The sequence below is a fragment of the Doryrhamphus excisus genome, linkage group LG2, assembly GCF_037039965.1.
Source record: "Doryrhamphus excisus strain RoL-2023G ecotype Guam linkage group LG2, RoL_Dexc_Guam_v1.1, whole genome shotgun sequence".
NCBI lineage: Eukaryota > Metazoa > Chordata > Actinopteri > Syngnathiformes > Syngnathidae > Doryrhamphus > Doryrhamphus excisus.
In genome coordinates, this window is record NC_136358.1 from 2478890 (window position 1) to 2506140 (window position 27251).

The window sequence follows — 27251 nt, forward strand, 5'->3', positions numbered from 1 at the left end:
ATAGCGCCTGTATTCTCAATTTCCCTGGACATATATGCATTTCATATTCTGTTTCCTATTAGAATAAATGTATTCATAAATGTATTCTAGAGAATATCTTCTCTGCAGACCAATCATAATGTAAATATATTGCACAACAAACATGCATGTGCCCCCTCCTCGCTGATGAACACGCCCCCAAAAATAGTATGTCCATGTGTTTTTAGCTCTATGTCAAATCACCTACAGGAGCCATGATTGACAGCTGAGTGGGAAAGTGGTGTATGTGTGTGTGTTGAGTCAGAGGTGAAATGTGTGTCTGTAAGGATGATTGAGGAGCAACGGTCTCCGTCTCAAAGACGTAATACGATGGGACGGGTCGTGTCAGAAGAAAGAAATCGCAGGTTCACTAAAGTCCAGCGTGGATGCGCTCATCGCTGTGCAGTGACATGAAAACGAGCGCTCGCTGTGACACAGGTAGAAAGGCTGTGAAAAAGGAAGTGGATTCTCTTGGTGGCCTCAGTGCAGTGTCACCTCTGATGTCCAAACATGAGGAATGATGGTGCACTCGGCTAAGCGCTGAAGTTTGATTCCCAGTCGCTGTATATCTTTTAGTGTTTACACTCGTATTTAATGACTTTAATGAAATGACGAGTAATGACTTGTGACTTGCTATTAAACACAAGAAGCATTCTCTTCCTGTCTGTAATTCCCACTGGCCTGTGGGAACTGGAGTCCCACTGCGCCTTTGCAACCCCATGACCTCTGCTGCTTGCTGACTGAGCGGGGGCACCCTTGGAGGAGTTTCTCGCTTGAGTAACTGCTCCAACCAGGCTTCATGTGCTTTGAGGAGAGCTCTTTTTCAATGATGCATTTGATGTCATTTGTTCGGTTACTTCGGTTTTCGATATCATGCCGTTTAAAACTGAATCATATGAAAACTGCAACGTTTTTTTCCCCCTTAGGAAACAACTTCAATTACATTGCAGGAACAAATGCGATATAAATATAAATAAAACATTTAAGGTCACCTTTATCTTTATTAAAAAAATGTCTTATTTGGGAGGACGGGTTAGGACCAACACCATCGTACTTTGTTACAAGGTATTTTTTGAATTCAATAGTATTTTCTCACTAGGGGACAATGACTTCTGGGTGGGAGGCATGCTAACAGGTACGTTTGACGTCCTGTTATGATTACGATATCGAATATCAATCCGATATCACCAAAAAAAAAACTGTATTGAATCGTATCGGCCATCATATTGGCCATTCTTTTTTGAATTGTTTCTACTCTGAACGAGTGACTTATATTAACATAAAATATATTAATAAAAACAGTGCTTCACCATCCATTAATGTCACTGCATGTCACTATTGACAGACCTTTTTTAGGGCTTCCTTTTCAGCAACATCATTTGCTGCTGGATGTATTTCAGAGATTCGCACAGCGTCTGGCATTCAGGCCTGTCAGTTATTGGTCAATCTATGAATGGCGTAGATGTACTGTAGCTGTGGAAACAGTCCTTTGGGGGCTTCTCTTTATGGAATGAGTCCCTGTAGACAGCATTTAATCATCCTGTTGGTTCTAGTGTAGTGAAATGTTGGTGTTTGGATGTTTAACTACATGCATGTGTTGAAGTATACGGTCAAGTCTCCCGAGGTCTAAATATTGTCCAACAACTGAGTCCATTTGTGGCAATATGTCATCTCCATCACTGTTTCCCAGCAGCCACTCCCGGTGGTCCTTGCAGGACACTGATCCCTCTGACCTCTCTCTGTGACTGCTCCCCCTTCTCTGGAAAGCGAGTTCCATTGCACTTCTTCAACACGCTTCGATGCGCGGCTAATTTCCCAAGGCTCGTTGCGGACTACCATTAACACTCCGGCTAAACATTGGCTGCCACGGGCGGCTTTGCCTTGGCAGAATCTATGAGCTCACTGGGTGGAGACCGTGATCAAGGCTGCTAGTGGCTCTTCATGCATGGAGTAGCCTCATACACTCCTGATGAAATTTTAAGACCAGTTGAAAAATGACAAGAATTCGCATTTTGCACTGTTGGATCTTAAGCGGGTTCAAAATATTGCTTAACAATGGCCGCCTGATGCCACTTAAACACTATGAGAAACAGTGTTGTTTCTTTAACCAATCAGGTGTCAGATTGGACAATTTAGGGTCATCAAACACTGTCTATCTCACATGTCTGACACAATGGATCTAAACCCTTAGCCAGTTGTTATGGAAACCTTGACCCAGACCCCATTTTAACAGTGATTCATATGCATTAAGGAGATGACATCAGATTACTTAAATGAATTTATTGTACTCCTCCCTTCACCTTTAATGTCTTTTGTTGCCAAGGTGATGTCATCAACGTGCTGAAGACATAATCCTTCTGTTCTTGTAGTTAGCATGTGTCTGTGTGCACTTTATCAGTATGATACCATTAACTTATTTCCCCCTTGGAGCCAAGTCAAGACAGCAGAATCCCCCAGAGGGTGATTGCTGAATAACTGTCCCATGGCTAATCCCCCTGTGGAAAAGGCTCCTGGATTCTGTGAATGGCGCCTGCACACGTGTTTCTCTGAAGCTTTGAAGACCCTGGCTGGCCTCTGACGCTCACTTCAATCCTCAGTGATCCTCCTGGATGAAACTGCAGCCAGAAGCTGCTTGGACCAAAGCGAAGGCGGCGGTAAACAAACGTGCCTGGCCATTGCTGAGCATCATCGTTTTTTTTTTCGCACAAACACACGAAAGTGAGAGAGATTGGTGTGGAGGGAGAATGGATGACATGAAATATGCTCACATAAACGAGGCTCCGCTCTGCAGTGCACAGTGGTTACTGGTTAGACTGTGTTCCTTTTGGGATGAAGGCGGGATTTGAGGATAAACTGAGAGAAAAATGGTTCCAGACAAGGTGTCATGATACTCTGCTCGACATTTTTGCAAGGAGTATTACACTTATGTGTGTTAGAAGATATATAGGCCAGATAATCGGTCAAAAATAAATGAATGAATAAACTGACATCATATTTTTTGAATTTCCATTTTATTCCAATTTGTAATTTTGAAATATCTTTATTGAAAAAAAACTTCTGTTTTAAACATAACAGAACAGAATGTGACTTGCAACTCCAGTCACAAAAAACAAGGCAAAATGCAAATAAATGCACTAACTAAGTGACTGAAGAAGGTCACAAAATTGATAATAATTTTTAAAAACCTCGTAATGTTATGTAATTATTTCCAAGCATAGATATGCAACTTTTCACACCCACTTCATATTTAAGCAGCAGGTCTATTCCTTAGTTCCTTCTATATTAGTAAAAAATAATTCTACAGCAGCAGGAATGGCTTTTTTTAGGTTCCATGTTTGACATAAATACTATTTTGCTTGTATTGTTATTTTTCTGTTCACAAATTTTCGCTTGCAATGACCTGACAGCAAAATAAAAATGCAATTCCGCAAAAAAAGATCCCACTGTGGGAAATATGACACATCCCCAGCGCTCTCACAATGATGCATTATTTAAAGCTAAAGTCTTCATGGATGGTTCCAGAATGTGGGCCAAACATAATCTTTTTATTTGTATATAAAGTTCATGCATCATCTCATTCTTCAGGTGAAGGTCCGATACTTTCTTGTACGATTCTGATATGTTGAGCTTGGATATAGTGGGCCATATATAGTATATATATATATAGTGCTCCATGTGATTACAATTGTTTTCAAAACACATATTTTGCATTGGTATAGTTGAAGTTATGCCTGGAATGGCGTTGGTGATACATTCTTTGAGATGATTTATGCCTTGTGTCTTCATCTGATAACACCATGACTTTCAAGTGCCCCAAGGGTATCTGGGAAACTTATGGAAACGTATGGCCCACCCTGTATAATCTTCCATCTTGGTAGTTAAAATCATTCCTTCATTCAGCAGAACATTCAGATATCGTTAATGAATTTGATGTGTTGCGACATCTCACTCTAGCTAACTCTTCTGTCAAAAACAACACCCAAAAACACATTTCCTCTCAATGGAAACCCCCACCTGGTACCTGCAGTTCCTCCGCGTATGACATCAAAGATATAGAAAGTCATCCAGTGTACACAGTGAAGTGCACTCAGACGGGAGGCTCAGCTCGTGTACTTAAGCCAAGAGGAGAATTTTTTTATTTTTTGCCCTGAATTTGATTAGGAATTATGCAAATTCTGAGATTTTTACTTAAGAAGATGTTAAAAATTGAAAATCTCATTTGGCACAATTTCACATTCACACTGTTATGTTTTACTTGTGGGTTCATCTTCAACAGTTGTTTGCATGGCTAGTGAATACATTTTAGATTTACTGCAGAAATTTGCCACCAATTGATAAATAGTTTAGTTTAAATGGAAAAAAGCACCAACCTCAGTGAGTAATGGCCACACTAATCAAACACACGAGACACCGCTTGGCTTGGCGGGTCTAAGTGTAGCAGGTCAGCTTGACGACACTGTCTGAAAGCCATCCCGTGGCCAAATGGGTCTGCAAAAAACAACATCCATAGTCAATAAATAGAACCACAAATACTATTTTCAGTGTATCACTTTTGCATATGGAATATTACTATAATGTTATTGTATTTAGCCGAGCTGGCTTTGTTCTGTGCTTACATGCTTCTTTGGAAAATATTTTTCTAATTTAATCTTCTAATAGTTGCACAGCTTTCATTTAAGGTATTAAAATTTATTTTGACACATTTAATATGATGAAACAGATGGATTCCAACTCCTTCTTTATAAAATACAGATCATAAAAGTAGAAAAAAACATGCAAATTATAATCTTATGTACATTTTTTTTTTTACTAAATGTAAGCGTTCTACTGGATCCAATCATAGGAATGTGAATTTTCAATGACAGTCTTCTCATTTTACGTCCACAGCCGGTCAATAGATGGGGAAACAGCATTGGGGTAATAATGGACAAATTAAATGGTATTGGTACGTGGCGCACAAATTGCCTGCAGTAACATATTCACTGCAGGGCTAGTTTAATATTGCTGTGTTATTGACTAAATGTGCACAGACTGATAGATGTAAAAGAGGAAATGTGAGCGCTATGACACAAAAGGGGGTCATACAGTATGTGGGTGTATGACAAGACAAGACACAACAATAAGCCATAATGAAATGACAAATGTGAACGACAAGTAGGAATATAGTTTGCTTTTCAATCACAAAGGAAGTACCGCCTTAAAATTGCTGATGACCAACTGATTATCTGGTTAATAATAACAATTGAGTTGTATCTGCTGTGGGATTTCATCCAAAAGTCATCATCTTTACTTCGTGTTTCAGACAATGTTAGGAAAGGAATAGTCTAGGTATTCATGTATTACAGTGTATAACCTGCAAGAACCAAGGAAAGGTTAAATGCCCTTTTCCATTTTCTGGCAACCTCTGTGGGTAGCCACAATACAATTGATTTAACATAACAACTGTGACTCAGGACTTGTAATATTTTATTCATGGTCTGTTAAATTCATTGAATACATAAAGCTGTTAAATCATCACACTGGCAATATTAAGCAGACAAAAAAATATGCTGGGCTTTAGAATAAATCCTCAAAATTAATGTTAAATCATGAAACCCTAACTCTGAAAGTTGCACTGGGTATAATGATTCGGTTTTTCCTCACAGTGATAGTGGATATAGATGATTTAATACGTTGTGCTGCATTTGATGAGTCATTGTAAACCACTTCCATGCATCCATTACACCTCAGCGTATATGATAATATGGGTGCTTTTATCTGCCTGTTAAATTGATTTTTCTTTTACAGACTACTGGTAGTCTTTTTCTTCCTTTCCTCGGTCATAATCAAGATGCAGCTAAATATTTCATATCAGATTGCCCTTTCAGTCTACAATCCAAGTAGCTACATGTACATTTTAGAATGTGTTGCACTCGTTTCCCCAACTACAATCAAGGTATTGAGAGATATTTCACATTCAGCTGTTTGATATTTGGTTATGGAAGTGGGATAATTAAACCCCAAACAATGACCTCGGAAACAACCACACTACTACACTGGGGAAAGTTACACCCTTAAAGGGGAATTGCACTTTTTTCATTTACAATCTTTATGTGAAACATTAAGACATATTTCTTCCATTTTCTGTGTATTATAACGACAGAAAATTTGTTAATATGAGCTAGCTAACAATGTATATAATTTGTAGACACCTATTTCGACTCTTCAAAGCCCTCTAAAAATGTTTTGTATACATGCTGCGATCATGCAAGAACAAGTACATTGACAATATCATGTAATACTCGTAGTCGATTTCAAATTAGATTACTAGATTAGATTACCAGAACATCTTTCCAAGGTGCATAGATTTCAGAGTATGTGATATTCTATTTTTAAACAGTAAAACCCCAATCGTTTAGTAGTGGATATGTCCGGGTTACAGAAATGGGATCACATTTATTAATTTTTCACACATAATTGCAGTAAGTTCAAAGCTGACCTCTCAAATAAGACGCTGGATTCCTGTCCAATCTTCTAGCAGACAGTGGAGTCATCTGAGGCAAAAAAAGGACAGTAATTTCCCACCAAGAAAGTCAGATGGCACATTGCGCACTTACCTTATTTAATGCTCCAATGGTGATACCTACTCCTCCCGCTGTTTAAGAGCTTTGTTTCCTCATAGGGATTGCACCATCACTTTCTCCTGCAGATATCTGGGTGACATAAATGCACACTCCTTCATGCCAGCCGGGCTAATGGACGTCATTTGGGGATGGTGTTGGGCGAGAATGTGAAGAGATGATGGCAAAACATGCAATTGAGCATACGCAATTATTTACTTTTATGGACTGGTTTGTAAGTAACCATTTGCAAAGAACACTGCTTTTCTTAATGCATGAATTTAATGCTTCGCAAGCAAGATTGGCTAGGTTGAACCCAAATATGCAACTTGTCAATTGCAGGTGCTACAGCAAACTCTAAGTATGAGTCCGTATGCATCACTGAATCTTTTGCCAATCTTTTGCAATTTACTGAATTTGTTTCCAATTTTTAAAAATGATTAATATAATCTCGGTGCAGTCATCCCTTGCTACATTGCGGTTTGAACACCACTCCCTCACTCTAAGTTAAAGGAGACCTATTATGCTCATTTTCCGGCCCTTTGTATTGAGTTGCGGACTCCTATAGAGCAGCTACATACAATAACCCGCACAGAAAACTTTTTAGATTTAGCAGAATCTGCACCTATTCCAGATCTGTTTCCTTGGATTTGTGCTTCCATCCACAACCTGCCTTGGTGCGGTGGAGCTCAGAAAACGGACATGTTCAGAAATGCCATTTGCTGGGATTCACCAAATACAATAACTTCTGCCTGAGCTTGTATCGCAAACAGAGAAGAGCTTGGGGACGACAGAGAGTTTGTATATAAGGAAGCCTGCCCCTCTGTGATGTCACAAAGGGGCATTTTTACCGCGCTTTTTGAAACCTAGCATTTTGAGCCATTCCAAACACAGCTATTAAAAACACTAGACTACCAGAAAAAGACATTCATCGCCGTCTTCATACTCTTTTTCAAAATTAGTTTCATAGTTCCTTTTGTCACACACGTTGTCAGTCTCTCTCTTTCATTGCTCCTCTCGGTGTCACTTTCGTCTCAATGCAAATTAGGGATTTTAGCTTGAGCTGTGTTCTTCATCTTTTTGACGCACTGTATAGAAAGGCAGACACTTAACCTTGCAATCCTACCTCCACTTGATATTCCCAGGGTTATTCGTTTCGCTGATGATGAGATGTGAGATGTGTTTTTATTTAATTGGAGTTCAACACCTGCCACGGCCGAAGAAGCCGAAGCAGAAGTGGTAGTAATTATATACGTGATTCAAAAATAATGCATTAAATATGACTCATTAATTAATGGTATCTTTAAATTTGATACTCCTACTTTTATTACCATGTAGCATGACACTCTGCTTGAATGTTTGCACTATTTCTCCTAAATTCACAAGACCTAGCAGTAGTTTCTGTTAAAAGCCAATATTTACCATTTTTGTACAGTGAAAATGGATTACAATTCACCCCAGTAGGGGGAGTATGGGAGCAGAGTTAAAATTGTGACAGCTTTAAAATACACACACCAACTTAATTCCGGTGCATCGTCATCCCGCCTTGAGCTGATTCTCTTCTCTCCATCATGATGGAGCGTTGCCTCCATCTCGGGAGGGTGGGTGTGTGGGAAGGAGAGGGGGAATAATTGCTTACCCTCACACCCTGCGATAAGTGTCTCCTAACAGCCAGCCGCTGCGATGATGCCGATAACGACACTTCTTGCACAAGAGCGCTCTTACACTCTCACAACACAAGGTGCACTGCTGCCCGCACCAATGGGACTCCCTGGTGGAGAAAAGCTGCCGTCATGAAAACAACAAATACAAACATGTTTAAAGTGGATCTTTATGCCATCTGTCTCCCGCCTGTTGTAAACAAATGCAAATAAGGTAAAGACAGGCATCACACAACAAAAACACAGTGAGCCTCTCTTATGGCTTTTGTGCAAAATGTGTTGATAGTGGCTGTGTTGAACACACACGTACTGTACAGACACATGCATGTCCAAAGGGGGCTGCAGACAGACAGACACACGCCTGATCACATATTTCTTTAGGGAGCCGATCTTTTCTTCGCCATACAGTTACAGAATTCTTGATAACCATCAACACCGCAGAGTAAATAGCCTCCTTTGACAATATATCTCTTCATCTTTTTTACTTTCCTCCATATAAGCCAAGCGTTATGATCTTTTTGGTGGTGTTGTTGTTTTTCCTGCCGCATCTTATCAGCTTTGATATTTCTTTAAGAGTTTCCACGGCACTCACATTAATGCTGCTATCATACATTTGTAAAGTTCTTACTGACCTCCTGCCTGGCTTCCATAAGCATGCATGTAACTCACGAGGGTCGCGGGGGCACATATAGACAAACAACCATTCACACTCACATTCATAACTATGGATAATTTGGAGTCGCCAATTAACCTAGCATGTTTTTGGAATGTGGGAGGAAACCGGAGAACCTGGAGAAAACTCATGCATGCACAGGGAGAACATGCAAGTTACTGCCTTGACATGTTTCAATATATCCACAGTCTATATAGAAATATATTATTCGTGTACTGGAAATATCTTGGTTACAGAAGTGGGATCACTAAAACGGCAAACCGTATGCTGTGTAACGATTCACAAACGTTTTATGCCCATATTTGACTTCTCAGTTTTAGTCCAACATTTGGAAAAGTAATTGTTTTAACCTTTACCGATATATCATATTATCTATTATTATTACTATAATCTCCCCATTCAGTATTGAATATATATATTTGTACACAAATGGATCCTGAAAACCCAAATGCTATATACTATGGTAAAAGGTTCACTTTTGACACTTCCATTACTGCTGCTATCGTAGGTTATTAAATAACCTACAGACACACTAGCACACCTTTTAATGCTTCCTTTGTTTTGACTGTTTTCTTCTTTTCTTTCTTTCATTCATTCATTGTACTAATATTGACATAACGGGTGTACTAGATATGATGAATTCATTATCCAACACCTTTTAAAGGCAATGCAGCATTAAACATCAATACACAATATCAATTACCAACCATACGTACCGCCTAATTCTAAATATAATTGATGTAGGTTGTACAAGAAGTATATTAATGCTTTTCTGACACAATGCTGTGATTGATGAAGGCTCCCATCCGCCATATGTTCACTGGCACCTGCGTGGACGCTACACAATGTAAAGGCTCTCCAAAGACTCACTATCGATTGATGTGTCGATGGGGGGGGGGTGTGTTCAATGGTTCCCAATGGCTTCTGATTGATCTCCCACTCAAGTGGATGGCAGCCTTTTATTTAGTTGATTTTAAAAGCTGAACAAGGCTTGCGTATTGCCGTAAAAAGGCTTTGCAGAATGTATTGCAACTGTTCATCTTGACAGCAATGAAACTATGTTTTTCTGTGTGGAAATAGATGTAACAAATATTATCGTTTTGATTGTTGTTGAGATGAACTCATACTGGATTGTAAAATCTACATATTACAGCACAAATCACCACATTATCCGTCATAATTGCTCAAATATGTGTAAGAAAACCTTAAAGAGGTTCTAAACCTTGAAATGGGAGTGAGACAAAATCATTAAAGTGAAATATGTAGGTGTCAGGTATTCACATTGTCACGAGCTCTTGATCGCAAAGGCAAAAAAACTTTCTCTTTTCTCGGTCGGATTGTTGAGCTGTTCAAGCAAGGCCTCTTGCGGCGCGCTATTGTTTCTGAGGTTGGACGCAGTAAGACAATCATGGGGGGAGCACCATCGTGATCTGGGGTGCTTTTTCCTTCAATGTAAGAATGAAGCTTCAGGCTGTGCAGGGGTGTCAAACGGTAGCTAGCTATGTAGAGATGTTGCAGTACTGTGCTGCAGTTCACAATGCCTGCCTGATAAAGATGGAATAATGTCACTCTTTTGGACTATGCTATGTGTTGCTCTGATCTAAACAAAAATGATAACATTTGGGGATAGATGGCTCGGGAGGTTGACAAAAATTGAGTCATGGCTCGCTGAAAAGAACCAGCTTTTTTTTGCTTCTAAATGGCCCCTCAGATTTGTTTATTGCTTATTTTGATTTATATAATGTGTAAAATAAATTTGTAAAAATTTTATTATATCAAATGTTTGTTTATATGGCTTTATTTATTTGCCCAACATGGAACAGAGTCCTAAAAAAATAAAGACACATTTAATTTCGACAAAATCTGATTGCTATGCGTAAATGTCAAAAAAAAAACTGCAGCAAAAAATATACTAAAACTGCAACAAAATGCAAATTAAAATGTGCAAATCTAAAAATCATAATAGTATTCAGGGAACAGTTTTTGCTAGTTGAGCGAACATTGGCATCAAAATCAAGTGTCTCAGATCTTGTTTCCCTCGGCTCATTTTCCTAACCTTTCCAGCGTGCAGTCTCTAATTATGGAGCTCCATTCTCTCATGCGTTGTCGTCTTCCTTCCCACTGTTTGTGTGCTCAGGACAGTGCTGGATGTGAAACGTCTCTGTTATCCTTCTGCTCAGTGTTGACACATAAGCACCACACGCTGGTAAAAAAAACAGACTAGGAAACAGACGATCCTTTAAAGAGCCGACTCTCAGAGCCGGATCGTTCGTGAAACACAATTGGCAGAACCGTGTTCCCCTCAAAGAGAAAATTAGAGTGCCAGCCTGAATACTTACGACTTTTTTCCCAGACTTACGGCTCTACTAAAGTATAATGAGTAATGAGCAGCAGAAATAACATGAAAGTGACTTAATTACAGGTAATTTTGTCCAGATGTTGGGGTCCATGCTATTGTAGTAACCCCCTCCAGCCTGCAAGGGGCATGCCTGTGTACCCCCTCAAGGCTGCAGGTGGACGTACAGTAGACGTCCGCGAACAACAGAGAAAGAGCACGATAGCACTCTCACAATAAAAGCATACAACAGCCCAAACAGCTGGGATTCTTTTATTTTGAAGTGAGCACTGTAGTGATGTGTTTTCCTCTCCATCCGGTTGTCTATGCAGGTGGAGCGCCTCGTCCACGAGCGTCCACATCTGTCTTGAAGGAGAGACACGGTGCTGCTTGCTGATGTTGGTAGGGGCAATGGAAAGCTGCCTTTCGGTCTCACCAACCATGTGGATAAAGGCAGGAAAGAGACGCCAGTGACACACAAATCCTGACTGAGAATTTGATTTTTTTCACTCCTCCTCAAAAATCTGGAGAATAACCACGGAGGGACTGCAGCAGAACAGTAAGTGATGACTTTTTTAGTCTGTCTTTGCTGTGATGACGGGTGATGATGCTGAGGCACAAAAAAAGATACGATATTTGGGTTTGTTGCCTTTACGCAAAGGATGCGTAAAGGGTCGATCGCGGCTGATTCATTTCCAGGTAATGTGATACTGTCTGCACTCTTGAGCACGTTGGAGGCAGCGTGGGGGATATCACGATCATATATGGCAAAAAAAGCCACGTGTGTGTGTTAATTTAAGTGCAAAGAAATGTGCGCCGTGAAGGCACAGAGTGCGTTTCTTTGCCCCTCCGTGTGTTTTACGCATTGTAGCCACGCGAATATTCTAACATCTTTCAACACTGATTCAGCCAATTTGGACTGCAATGTGCATTCATATTGTGGACTTCGTGGAGAATTTCACTTCACTTGGCTGCTGCGCACACACGGCTTGTGCACGTTTTGCACTTCCATTAAACTTCCCCGCAAAACGAGCACTTTTATGCTCATTTTTAGTCATGGACACGCATAATAAAATTAGGCTACTCTTTACTGCGTGGGGAGAAGCGTGATAATTGGCTTTCGTGATTGGACCCAATCCTGTTTTGGGATAGTAGATAACCCCTCCCCAAATAAATGTGATCAAGACGGTGTGCTTGTGGGGCTTGCTGCTGTAGGTGCATGCATTTTGAAACACGCACGTAGCCCTTTAGAGTGCAGTAAATTGCATTATTGGTGGAATTGATGATATGATTTGGACACTTGTAACAATACAGTATAACTGATTGCACAGTGGGGGTGGGTTCATATACACCTGGATGCATTCACAAAGTGCTCAGGTTTGATTGGCATGGTAGTTTACAGCAGTGTAGAACTGCTGCACTGTTCCTAATCAATTTTCCTCTTAATTTTTCAATGTCTGAACATACACGCAAACAATGTGCAGTGAGCCCACACCTGTAGTTTCACACCTGTCCAAAACCTGAGAACTGAGGCAGTCAGACTTCCACTCCATACGTGTGGGTTCAAGGTATATTTCACAATGTTCTCTTTATTCTCAACCTCAGAAAAAAACTTTTTTTCTGTTTCCCATTTAGTTTGTTAATTAGGATTACTTTAATTACCTTATTTGACTTTGATTTGGCTCTCTTAATTCTGCTGCCCCATTAGCTATATGCCAATCTACAAAACTGAGAGTGCTGGAACAGTGTGCAAATGTAGTTCCTAATATTTTAACCCACTGACATAGCTATATGATATAACCAAAATATGAAAAAACTCATCATCCTCTTGTGCATTAGAATGCATGGAACAAATACAGAGAATGCCTAATGGGATATGTTGTAGTAGTCTACAGCAACTTTTGCAAATGTAGTTTGATATCTTAATATGTTTTGACACCCCTTTTGCATACATATACCCACTTGAAATATGATGATGCACACTCGCAATCTTTTCACTCTTTGTCTTCTTGGAGTGGATTTAAGGTTGCAAACTTTGCAGTTTCTTTTCCTCAGACAACTTTCTGCAGGAGCTTTTTCTTTCCCCGAATGTCATCAAGCAGGGTAGCAGGGGTCAACACCAATTGACCCCTGCCCTCCCGCCACAAAACAGAAAGCTTTAAGTGTTTGGTAGACGTTACAGCCTGGCCTGTGGTGGAGGCATTGTCTCCTATCTTTTCATCATCCATGTTGACGGCGAGGCTGAAAATTGGAGGGAAGCAGGAGTCGGAATTGGGTAATCTTGCTGTAATCCCTGGCATGGCGAGCCAGAAGACGTGCAGTCTGCCTCATTAACTCCCTCCTTCGCCGCTCCCAGCTTGGCCCTCATCCATCTTTGCCGCTCATCCGTCCAGCATGCCAGCAAGCAGAGAGGTTAAAGGAGCTTAGGGGAGCCATAAAAGCAGACACTTGCATAAAAAGGGGAGGATATACACAATAGGGAAATGAAAGATTCTCCCCTCCTACTCCTACTCACTCTCCGTTTCAGCATTACAGAGCCTGATGATGGAAGACGTGCCCGCCCGGCTCTTCCTGCCGCACTTCTATCACTTTTCGCTTTTGATTAAGCGGTGAGGGAGGCCCATCATGCACACTGAAGGACCACTCATTGTTTCTGAATGATTGCATGCATGAATTTGTGACAGAGGACGATGGACTGAAAAGAAGGGAAAAAGATGCAAGCGAACATTCGCTGGTGGCTTATTGATCTGATCAGGTTACTCTTCCTCTGGGTTGCCAGGGTAGTCGGATATCTGCAACCAGTGTGGGATTTAGGCTGTAACCGTCAATTGGGATTTTCCAATGCAGTCGAAATACAGTCATGAAATAATGAGAACATCCCTTATTCTAATTTTAAATGACATTTACATCATTTACATCAGTTGTGCTTAAAGTTCTGTGGAAGCTAGCGTGCATGTGATACAGATATCCTCAAAGTTTTATAATCATCAGACAAATGGTCAATTATTACGGACAATTAGGTTGCCCCTACAAAGACTTTTTGATTGATGGTGGCCATCATTTTTAACCAATCTTGCAGACATACGTATACCTGCTCCTCCTCTAAAGGTGTGACCCAAATTTTGTGCTGTTTCGGCTAAACACAGTTTCAGCTGGTCTTTTTTTTATCGGAAGAATTGCAAATCATATTTTAAAGTTATGAATCGTAATAACAGTGCATCTTGCTGTGTATATATCAGACAGATGATAGTACAAGCAACACAGTTGGGGTGGGTGCATGTTTTTGACAAATATTCACCTTTTTGTGTGCTGCAGTGTCCTCATTTTTTCACCCGACTGCTGCAGATTGTTTCATATTTTTGCCATCGTTTGCATTGCTTATTCTTACTCACAGTAATTTAGCTTATTCTGATTGGCTAAAAGGGCCAAACAGTCAAGGCTCGCTGTGCCACCTGCTGCTCTGGCATGCACTTGACAGCCAGCAAATGCGCTTTGAGTCTTCAGTTTTGAACGTTTACTTGCTGGTGTCGGCCGCAGAGGAAATCTCGCAAAATTGTCGTGTGATGGCGCCAGTTGAGTTCAAAGCACTGCGCCGCTTTTAATAATGTGCCTTTGGTCTTCCTAATTGGGGAACCGTTGAGGGACCCGCCGCGGGAATCCTGGATCTGCGTCCCAGTGTATTCCACAAAGATTGGGTCATGAATTCATTCAGTGAATTCATTTCAATCTTTGATGAGTTTTTTTTTAATATATTTTTATTCCTCCCTCAAATATGTAATCCCGGAACCCTTTTTCATATCTGAGTAACCCCGCAAAAAAGCAGGCACCGCCAATGAATTAATGAAGATGTGCTTTGTAGCCTGCAGCCTGATTTGGTATATTTGCTGTACCACATTGCTCAGCTTAGGAGGTACAAGTTAGATTCTTGGAAGTGTGCTTGGATGCTTGGTTTTCTTTCAGTGAACCCCACTTGCCCTTGAAACACTATATGAGCAGGCTTTCACCTCCTCATCTTGCCCCAACAATTTGGGCTATTCCATGCTTTGAGTAGGTCCTTTTCTGTACACAAACATCACAGACCTTTGACATCACACATGTTTTTGTGGATGAATGAGGAAACAAAATTCCCACAGTCACACTCCAAAATCTTGACGCCAGTCATTTCCCAGGCGAGAAGAAGCAGTGATTGGCTCCTTTTGGTGCAAAGTGGAGCAGGTTGTGTAACGGCTATATGGGACACACATAAGAGTTTTACGCTCATAATTGAGGAGTGGGTGTTAGTAACTAATCCGTGTGCTGTGGGATATCACTCATCCACACAATTTCCAGTTTTGCATAATCATACAGTTTGTTTGCATGACACTAGCGCAACTATAGGCTGCGGTTTAGCACAAAAGACAAAATGAAGCGCCTATCTAATCTATGGTATCATCAAAACGTGCAATCTTTTTTATCTTGAATATTTTGGAACATACATACCATGGCCACTTTAGTCCAGTTTACATCCCAAATTCTAAGCTCACTCTGGAAGGCGCATCATGAAAACCTAGGGGTGTAATGGTACGCTACAATCAGGGTTTGCCACATACCTCTGTTTTAAGGTCACGTTTGGGAACATAAAAACTGCAAGCTGTCAGTAAGTAATTCTGATTTTCGCCATTCGGGGTTGGGGTTGGATTTGGGTTTGTTACATAGATGCTCTTCCTGATGCAAATCTCCTATTTATCTGCGCTTAGAACCGCCACTGGACATCTCCAATCTCCTATTTTATTATATTTGATGATTATTATTGTATTTTTAGTAGAGGAAAGTTTCATATCGAAGTGCAGCATTAGTCGTTCCAGCTTGTTGCTCATTTCTATTGAACAATGGTGGCAAACAGCTTTGGTCTTCTCCAGCTATCCTGTATTTCATTGGGAAATGTTCCCAAATAGGAGACATTAACGACGAAAGAGTGTTTCCAAAGTCACTAACCAAAGACTGGTCTGCACTGTGTTTGCTAACTGAGTAGACGTGTGACTCTGAGCAGTTAAAATTCCTGTCCATCACTTCTTGTGTACCGTGTGGGAAGTCTGTATGCCTCAGTGCTATACTGAATGTTCTGTGGTGGAAAATCCTTTTACAAATATGTTACAAAAACTGTAGGGACATCTCTCAGCCCGACACTCTTAAGAGACATGTGGTGCACCTCTACTGACAGAAATAAGGTATTTGTCTTTGCTGCCATCGAAGGATATTACTTTACCCACAGCGACATCAGCTTGTCAAACGTAAAGGAAAACTGGACTTTTAGTGGAATTTTGCCCATCCACAATCCTTATGTCTGTGCATTATAAAGATATAAAAATAGATAAAGACAGTGCTAAGAATACATATAATTGGAAACACCTATTTCGCTAATAAAGCCTTCTGAAAAAACGGCTCAAGCTACAGCGACATTGTTATTATTATTATTATTATTATTAACATTGTTACGCCGATTGTATGATTTTGTATGATTCGTAATGGTACACCGGCTAGCTACTTGCCAGCCAGCAACAAGCTTCAGCACACATTTGCCTGCAGCCCGTCGGTGGCTCGCTCACAATGCCTTAGGCATCTACCAAAAGGTAAAGCCACATTTTGGAGTTGCTGCTACTGCTGTGTTTTTATTTTTCAGTTTGGAAAAGTTAATAGTCGGTGTAGGTATTTGTTTCTATTTTGCTATGACCCTTAAAAAGACCAACATAGAATACTGTGAGTATTAGATGTTATTATGAATGTGCCTGTTACTACATGTTCACAGCATGTATATAAAACCAGTCTTAGTAGGTGTGTCATCTCTTTTTATCTGTTTTTATATCTTTAAAACACACAGAAATGAGAAGGATGTATTTTCATGTATCATATGAGGATTGTTTTCCTTGAAAAATCCTGCGCTTGATCTGAATGTGGCTTGTACTGTGCTTTAAAAAGGGATGAGATGGTGTCTGTGTCTTGTCACAGATCCCGTGTGCAGGGCCAGAGTGCAGGGATAGCGGACATTCATTCTACAGCAGAGGGCTCTCAGCACGTTGAGAAGGCAAGGTCAAACGATTACAGAGCGCCATTCTCTCATCTGAAAAAGAAATGCAGGAAAGCTGCCGCAGACAACTAGTAATGTAAATGTCATTTTTGTTTGTCTTATTCAATGATGACGGCTTCATCATTGGTTCTCCAATAGCAAAAGTGAACTTACACAGTGTCCGATGATGACCTTAAGTGTCCACAATGTCTCCTTTTGATGGCTTGCTTGTTGGTGGCAAAGAAACGAGAAACATTCGCTGAGTCACCACTTCACTTCAGCCTCTGGCGGAGAAAATGTGAAGGCTGATAGTGTCAGAAGCATCTCAGCTTCTTATTTTGGAATGGGGTAGGAAAATTACAGCAAACAGAAAGCCAATTTGTTATTAATCAATGTTCGAGGTCGGGTTGGTTCTAAAATCAGTGGAGTGATGATATTACAAGATCATGCTTTTCAATTCATGACTTCAAAATTAAATTGAGCCCAAAATGTTTTGGGCTCACAGCCACTCTCACAATCAAGGGCGCTAATTGTAGGGGTTTAGCAGGTTTCCAAGCACACCCCCTCACTTTTTACTCCTCCATATTCCAAAATGGAGCAGTCCAAGATTCTTTTCAGTGTTTGACGCCTCTTCCAAGCTGCTGTGACGCACCGTTTGGGCCGAGAGCTTTGCGATTGGCATGTATGGGTGACATGCACCTACCATTCTCCTAGTGAGCTCTTGGAATAATTTAGCGATTTGATTTGACATGGAGCATGGTGTATGGCAAGCTGTGGAGTGTGCGTGACACAGATGGTGTTAGCAGCAGATATGCTCACCATTCAAACAGAGTGGGTATGTATCAGGCATTGCCAGGTTAACAAAGTTTGATAATGGAGCTTGAACAAAATAAGAAAGAGATACCTTAGTCATTTCTTTTTCTGAGACTACTGCATGGAGTAGTTTTGACCAGTAGTTTGCAAGAAAGGTTAAAAATGTGATCTTTTTGAGTGGTAATCTTGCAAAAGGGAGCATTTGGTTGCACAATATTGCACAGGAGAATGTGTTCATCTGTTGTTCCTGCATGCAAACACTATAAAAGAAGCTCTGAGAAGAGACATGTTGTCGCCTGAGAGTTTACTACCATGGATAGCTCACACAGGAGCTGTTCTATCAGCACCACCTCCTTTCACCAGCAGCCGGAGTTGCTCTTTAGCTGTTTCACCTCTAATCCAACCACAAATTAATGCCAGCTCATGAAAAGACACAGTCAAGCCCATCTGTAGGAGCCAAACAAAGGTTGTGTGTGTGCAAGTTGAGGATGCTGTTTTTTCCTCCCTATTTTATTATTGACTCTTGTGATGCCAGTGGGAAGGTCTTACAGCCCATGTGGGACAAAACTACCATGATTATATCTGATTTACAGCCATCGGCTCTCCTAGTGACGAGCACACACACTTTCCTCTGCTTCTTACACACAGGTACCTTTCCCCCGTCACGCATCACTTTCTCGCCGTATTCTTGTGGAATTAACCAGTATACTTGGGAGCGGAATTATTTGGGCTTAAGGCATAAAAGATGCTGACTGGAACTGTTTGATGTTTGGGTTGCTGCTGTTTGAGGCAGATGACAGTGCGAGTGTGTGTGGGATCCAATAAATACACCAAGATTCTTTGAATTACATCAAAACAACTGCACAATTGCTACCATGCTCAATGTGCAATGGCAGTAAAGACATTGTTGCTTTTAAGGCTTTCAGAATGCAGAAATGTATTTAATGCACTGTGCAGAGACCGAGCGTCATGCATATGCAAGCGTTCCGTGCCCCGTCTCATGTCCCTGGGCCTCACCTGTCACCCAAAGAAGGGTAAAGTCTCTTTGCTGATGCAGCAACTGAGGCGTCACCTTCGCCGTGCAGATGGTCCTGATAGGCCATGGCACAGTGCAGAGACAGCTGCTGCACACACAAAGAAAGAGAGGTGACAGGAAGGGAAGAAGGCTTTAGATGGTAAACATGTGGTGGTGTTTGCAGGGCTGATGTGTGCTCTTCACTTTGTGGCCCTTGTATTTCGACTTTGTGTTCACCAAAGAGTCACCAAATAAGTACTAAACATGCAGCAGTACACTCAAATTGCAGTTTGGGATGTCATTTGGTTTTAAGGTCATTTTGGGTACATTAAGTGAGTGAGTAATGTTCCACTGAAAATTGAAAACTGTTTGTTTATATGATGTTTCAGATATGTTTAACAAGTTACAGTAAGGAACTTCCCCTTCTCCATATCGACTGTATTACTAATAATTTGTTCATACTATCTCTTTTACATATTAACACTTACAATATTTAGCTTGCTTACATTTTGTGAAACCTACAGAGGATAAGGCGCCTTCCTTAAGGAGAGCTTGGGTGTGAAAGTACATAGTTTGTTGGCGCTCTAGCAGGACATCCAGGTATCATGCAGCGGGGCACCAAGTACGAGAGAGGTTGGCAAACCCAGTGTCTTCCACCGCTGAGAGAGGCTAGTATTCTTGTGCTACGAATTCCATAATTTTTTGCTTTAGACTTCTGACTGTCACGTACATACGGGTGAGTGTTGTCCATCGTTGGCTACATTCGCTACTGTTTGACTGATGATTACGTTGTGAGTCTCGAAAGGTCACCATAGTCCGTTTGTGTTAAATTAAAGCTTTTTAACATGGCACCCATGGGAGAGTTATATCACTGTCACAAACGGCAGGGAAAGTTCCACATGGCAGACATGTTTTTTGACTTTGACGCGCCTACACAGTGTGAAGAAAGATGGGTGGAGAACGCCTGCTACAGGCTGCTTGCTGCAATAGTACGAGCCAGAGGTAACCGGTTTTTGTGATCAGCATTGAAAGGCATTAATCGGCATATGCCGATTTCATGTAAGGTAAATATAAGCATAAAAGTTTTGACAGAATCGTACATGACCTCGTAATGAGGAAATTCGGTCCGGATGCTTCCCGATCCTGTATACTGGCCACATAGTCAGGAGATCAGGAAAATCTGGGTTCAAATCTCTGTTTGGGCATCTCTGTGTGTTTCTGCTTGTGAATGGGTTTTCTCCGGTTACACTGGCTTTCTCCTACATTCCAAAACATGCATGCTATGTTAATTGGTGACTCTAAATTGTCAATAGGATGAATGTGAATGTACGTAAATGCTTCTTTGTCCTCACTTAACGTAAAATTGTTTACAAAAACATGTACACATATCACTCCAATGTTTTCAGAAAGTCTGGAAGAATGCGCGTGTTTTACGTCTGAACAGTTTATGACGGTGCAGTACTTACTTACGCCTCCAATGTTCAGCAGGCTAAAGTGGAGTCGACTGCACATATTACTTCCGCTCTGTTAGCCCAAAAGAGTGCATGTTATTGGAGAAGACTGAGAGTTAAATATGGGGAGAGAGAGAAAGTTTTGCAAATAGTGCTTTAACATTGACTCACCTTGGGTGCTCGTCCTTTTTTCCCCCCCTCCCTGCTGCTTAATAACTGTACTGGCCTCCAGGGCAGGCCTAATGCTATTGTTGGTGTTTGTGCATGCGCTGCTAGCTCATAATATTCCTCTGTAGGTGTTATTTCATGGTGCAGCTCACGTGGCTTGTCACTAATGTATTTTGAGGGCACATACACTGTATGGATTCACCTCTGGATTAAATAATCAATCGTGGGTTGTAACTCTTAAACTGCTTCATCTTAGCAAAAACAGTGGTCTCAAGTGAGGGATTCAGGCCTTGAATTCAGGGGATGTGAAATATGGAAGCATGAGAACACTGCAGTTATCATCCATTCCCATTAGAGGCAGAGAGGTGCGGGAACAGGGACAGTAAGAGGTACCAAAAGCTGCGGGAGGGAACAGGACACAGCTCAGCATCGCGTTAAAAGGATGAGAGAGGCGAGAAGAGAACGAGGGACCGGAGCTGCAGTGTCGTGTTAAATGCTCAACATGCTACTTTTCACTGCGGAGGCTTCCCAGAGCCTCCGGGCTGTTTCCTTTTGCAGCTGAGTCTCCAGAGGTAGGCGGGGCCAGACGACTATGTCATCTGCATGCGGGCCCGCTATCTCGCCGACTCAACTTTTCCTGGTTAGCATAGCTGAGCCGTGTGCAAACATTTTTTATGGTATTTGAAATATGCTTGAGCTGTTATGGACGTGATGTGATGGAACCTGACAACATGGCCGCAGGTTGCATGACAATATAACAGAGCTGCACAATTCCTCACATGTTGTTTTTCCCCTGAATTCACACATTCATTGCTCTCACGTTGTTGCGTTTTTGCAATGCGTTGCAAAAATCTTTCCAGGCCTACATTTCTTGCATATGTTTGTCCCACTGACCAAATTAAAGGTCAGGCGTGTTCTCATGTGGAAGAGAAATGGAGCCCATGTGAGCACAGTGTCCCTGGGGGGCTCCCAGTGTCTCAAGATGATATATACAAAAGCATCCCCCCTCCAAGAAGAATGATATCCCACAGTGCAGGGCTGTCCCATAATATCTAAGTGTTGGGCCCATGCTGTTTTACTTTCATAGACATTTATGGACTCCTCCAGTTGTTATGTGAAAAGACAGTTCGTGAGGGCGGCTATTGAGTTAATTTTCCCCTTTGCCGCCATGAGGGCGTAATCATGGATGCTGGCCTTTGAGGCGCCCTGTCAGTGTAAACAGGCAAGATTATGTTTCTGAACCCAGAATGTAAGCTGCCTTTTGTACAGTCTCTGCCCACTGGTATGTAGAAGTTTTATAATTGAATTAACCCAAGGCTTATGGCCTGATGTTGACTTCAAAGGCAACACTGCGCTCTGCTCATTATTCAAGCAGAGGGGTCGTCTGTTAAACATTTTTTTTCCCCAGAATTCATCCACTTTGCATTATCTTGCGAACATCCTCACACAGTTTGTGTGCGTGTGTGTCGGTGTGTGCTTGATTTATATCGCTGCCCAGGATGCGGCGATGATTGCTTCCTCATCACGAGCCTTGTAAATCTCCAGAAAGTTGAACAGCTGTCAGACACGTCCATCAATCAGGGCCCTCCAAGCATTTAGAGAGGCTCAAATAAATGTCGTCATTTATCCAGTGGAGCGTAGCTGGATGCACTTTTTTTTTACACGGGAAGGAAGTATCCTGTGTGTGGTCTGGCCAGTTAGCCATGATGCTAAAACATGAAAAATACATATTACAAAAAAGAAATATTTTTTAAATTAGTATGTAATGTAATTTAAATGCAATTTTCTATGCAAGTTGATATTGAAAATACTATTAAACATAATCAGATGCTTGCATAGGTCTGCCATAACAAATTTGCTGGACGATAATTGTCGGACAAATTATTGCAGATAACCGTTGCAACACATACATATACACTTCCTTGATCATGTGATGCGTTTGGTGCACAATGAGATGCGTAGAGTCAACTCTCTTGTCATCCAGCCTGTTAGACGGAAAGGGAGGAGGAAAGAGTTTGAAGGAGTTTGTTTTTATTTATCGTTCAGTCCATTGATTCATTGATTAATTCCACAACAGGCCTACTTACATCTCTGTCCGATCTCATCAGATCAGGTTGTAATTTGTTTTGCTTATGCAGAACTTATTACATTCTCAGAAGACGTTCTGGATCTGGATGAAACTGGTCTCTGAGAGCTCTGGTTGTTTGCATATAATCCAGATTGTTGAATCATTTGAATTGTCTCCACAGATCAACAACAAGTGCTGCATTTATTTCTTTGTCTCATTTTCTTCCAGAACATTTTCCGCTGTTTTACTCCAACTGGCATCTTCCGCGTTGTAGGCACATCAGGGAATCTATGCATTTGCATGTCTGCCTTTGCTATAGTATTTTTGGCTTTCTTGCATTCAAAACCGAGCAGTGCTTTGCACAAAATATGCTTAAGACAAATTTTGTTCCCATGCACAGTGCCGATGTGATTATGTGCTCATTGGATAATTGGTTTGGTAGACTACGGTTTGTAACAGTGGTTCTGTGCAGGCACGTAGTATAATTAGGATTAAACCATACGGCTCCACTGTGTGGTTTATCTTTTTCAGCACGTGCCACTGAAGACGTTTTAAGGCTGCACGGCACAGCAGCGTTCAAACGCATGTGTAATATGTCATTGTGCATTATTCAGTGAGAACAAACAGTCCCGTTGTAGACGTGTTAGCCGCGTTGTCGTGTTGTGAAGTGAATTTACTCACATGAAATGACATGGATGGATGCAAGCTGTGAGCTGATTGGAGGACAGTGATACCACTTGACTGGACAAGGGTCAGTTAATCAGAGCCTAATTCAATCAAAAACAGCGTATTTAATATTCAAACATTACTCAAACGCTCCCCTTCCTGCTTACTGTTTTTGTCATCTATCCCTCTAGAATCCACCCCCTGCTGAGTGTGTTTGACACCCCCATTCCCAGGCGACTGCAGTTTCAGGCCCGTTTTTGACTGCAGCAGCAGCTGTGTTTAATTTTGTTGCATCCCCACAACAACAACAAAACAAAACACTGTCTTCTTCCAGTGGAGCTCAGTTGAATTCTTTGGAGGACATGCAAATAAAGGTCTGCTTCTTCTGGAAGTCAACATTTGGTACTGTCTGTTTGATTTGGTCAGTGACTGATGCCATGATTAGATATAGGGTGAATCATGGGGTCGCCGCCCGCTGCTTGGCAATAAACCCCGCCCTGCGTGTCGTCTCTCTACCACGTTGATCGAGTTCCTAATGACCAAATTCAGGTTCGCCTCCAGGCTGCAGGTTTATATTTGCAGATGGAAGGCTAATGGCATTCTTATTGGGCCCTGCTTCTGCTGGCCTTGGCCTCTAATACAACTGTTCATAGAAAACATACTTACACACGGCTTTGTGTTTGTGGGTGACACACTTCGCCCACCTGGTTTGTAAATGTGAATGAATTCAATACAGAGAATACTGTGTACTACAAATACTATGTAGGCCTTTGGAGTCATTCCTGTATTACACGTTAACATAAAAAAAAGCCCATCAGGGTTCACATAGTATCTGCATATCAGTGCTGTCTTCTCAATGCATCACTTTTTACATTAATATCGCCTGTATCGTCACAGACATTTCCTTATGCTTGCACTGAATGAATGTTATCACTTTACCTACTGGTGATGTTTGCTGCCATTCTATTGGTCCTGTTGTTGATTGTCTTTGCGTGAGGGGGCATTCTGTCATTTTCTGAATAATTAACAATAACATTAATTTCTTGTTTATGTTTTTAATTTGGAGAATAGATTATATGATGCTTGTACAAATGTGAATGGCTTCCTCCTCCTTGTGAATTGTCATGATTTGTCTTTTACATTTAACACAGAAGCTTAAAAACTAAATGGCATGCCAAAAAAGATTGTTTCAGCTGACATATGACTCACAACAAGATGTTTGTAGACCCTTTTACTTAACAAGATTTTTAATCAGGAAAAAGCCGAAAGAAACAAAGAAACTAAAAGGTTACTCTTTAGGTGATTCGGTTTTATATGAAGTTTGGTGAGATATTTTGACTAGAAATGAGAAAAATATACATTGTGAGTCAGTTTTTCACCCTATTTCCTAGTAAATGTGAGATCACACTTGCAGTATTCCCCCATGAGACCAATACTGGGCTGAATGAGGCACTTTTTTTTATAAGAATAGCACCTGCTAGAGAGTGCTATGAAATTAGAGCATACAAAGGTTGACACTTGGCCTTTAATCAAAGTGGCAGCACAATTTCTAAAGCACAGACCATCTAAGTAAGCACAGCAGAGGGACCATATAATGAATCAGTCCCTCATCCTCATTTAGCTGACCACTAGTAGATGGATTTGGATTTTAAATGCAGCATAGCTGCAATAAAAGGATGACTTCCATTCTGTTGGAGCTCCTTCAGTGGACAGTTGCACGGCTGGAGAAGAAATGTCAGATGCTAGTGTTGCGTTTTCAATGTAAAGTTTCAAATCATTGAGGTTGCTTTGACTACATAGCGTCAGCACTTCTCCAAAGCCAAAGTCAATGAACAGATCAATCAGTGGTGCCGAGCCGTTTAGCCTGGTTAACTTTTCAATTACATTAACATATGTTTGTTCATCCTGTACTGTCTCAACAGACAGATGTTGTTTTTTTAAATGAGAAACTGCTACAATCTACACCAGAAAACAACGCAAACGCATTATAGGTACACAAAGAACACACACGTCCATATATTCTGTCTGTCTGATTAGGTCATGCTTAAGGTGCCTTCCCTGACCTCCGGAATATAGAAACACCATAATGAACATTATGTAAACATAACTGTTGACAGCTCAGCGTAGTTATTACTGTACAGTAGCCTGTTTTGTTTTTACAATAAAGAGAATTGTTGATCGACCACCTCCTGGTCTTTTTGAGGCAGTTGCAAACAGTCCTTTTAATCAGCATGTATTGAAACTCTTTTAAAAGACAACGTTGCCGTCTGATTGGTGAGCGTGTGAGCTGCTGTTGTCAGAGAGCTTCAACTTTCCAATACCGCTCTGGGGTCTCATTCAATCAGGCGCGCTCGCTGTTTCTCAGCGTGGTGCGAATCAGCCTCACTTTGAGCTCCTTCGAGTGCCTTCCAGCGCCTTACCGAAACTCCTTCTGGCTCTCCCGCCGCGTGTCGCATAAACCGCCACGGCCTTGATGCAGAAAGGAGCAGCCATCCAGCTGTGGCTCGATAGCGGAGAAAAGGCTCTTATCCGCACCAGCCATCTTTGATGCTGGGCTTGAATGCTGGCAGATGAGGCCTGCTGCAGTGCTACAGAACATGTGGTAGGAACACCAGCTCTGTATCTAGCAATACTGCTATATGCTTTCCATACTGCAGCATATAGGCCCATAAGACCCCATTTTGGTCCTTCAAGGTACACATGGCTAATTGGTGGAATCCAGTGTACCTTTTTGAAATTCAATTGTGAAATGACATAAAACCTTTAAGAGTATCACTCCAATTGTGAACCACAAAGTATCAGTAAGAACTAGTTTCAAGTCTGTTTTGTTGCCAATAGTGGCTCCATCCATAACTTGGCTGACTTTGCCAACCTTTGAGTCACGGCTTGGTTTGTGTGTGTAAATGTCTACACCCCAAATCTTTTTCAGACTTTTAGTGTGGGGAAAAAATATGTTCTTATATTCGGGTCAGTACAGGAATAGCTCACCTTGCACTTGCAGGTTTTTTTTTCTTTTCAAGTCGCTTCTTTGCAAATTTTGCAACAAAATGTAATACTCTGTGTTTCATGGATTAGGTTCTCCAAAATGAAATGAAATGAGAGAATGGTTTCCCCCTATATGGCACCCAGGGCCAATAGTACTCATTGTTTACATCTGACAATGTCACTCATAGATGATCAGAATCGGAATTGGCAGCCTAAAACGCTGATCGTAGCATCCTTAATCATTGACTCACCTGAAACCGAGGTGGCTGCGTTTATTTCGTAGAGACGGCAAATGGCTGAATCTATCTATCGTTGGCTGACAGAGGCAACTGTCATTTGACACCATAAAATTGCGAGCAAAACTATTCTTGTTTGGACATGCCTCCTCTTCTAGAGAATAAAATAACTTTGAATTCTGCACTAAACTCCACTGGAGCTGTCCTATAAGAGACGGACTAGTGTTTGCCCCACCTCATCATTGAGCATGAACTGATAAAGCCTGCCTGGATGACCTGAACAGTCCATTTGCGATCGATTCAATGCCCTGAGAATACAATGAATGAGAATATTCACAGGTAGCGTTCCTACAGGTTTCTACGACAAACATGGAGCCCTGCAGAAACTCTTCATTGGCATTCAGGAGAGTTTTGCTGGAATTAGATGGCGAACGTGTCGAATGTGACAGATCCATGATCCCCCCCACCAACCCTACTGCCCAGCGTGTACATCTTCGTGCACAGCAGAGGGGAGGCATAA

General features: G+C 41.3%; 1 protein-coding gene across 15 annotated transcripts in view; it reads left to right on the forward strand.

Annotated features, from left to right (window-relative positions):
• nrxn2b (neurexin 2b) overlaps positions 1-27251 on the forward strand; it is a 371144-nt gene that overhangs the window by 24904 nt on the left and 318989 nt on the right. For all 15 annotated transcript variants that reach the window (XM_078795285.1, XM_078795326.1, XM_078795309.1 and 12 more), the window contains exon 2: positions 11619-11845. The gene's annotated coding sequence lies outside the window, so the exon portion shown is untranslated. The remainder of the gene's footprint in view (positions 1-11618; positions 11846-27251) is intronic.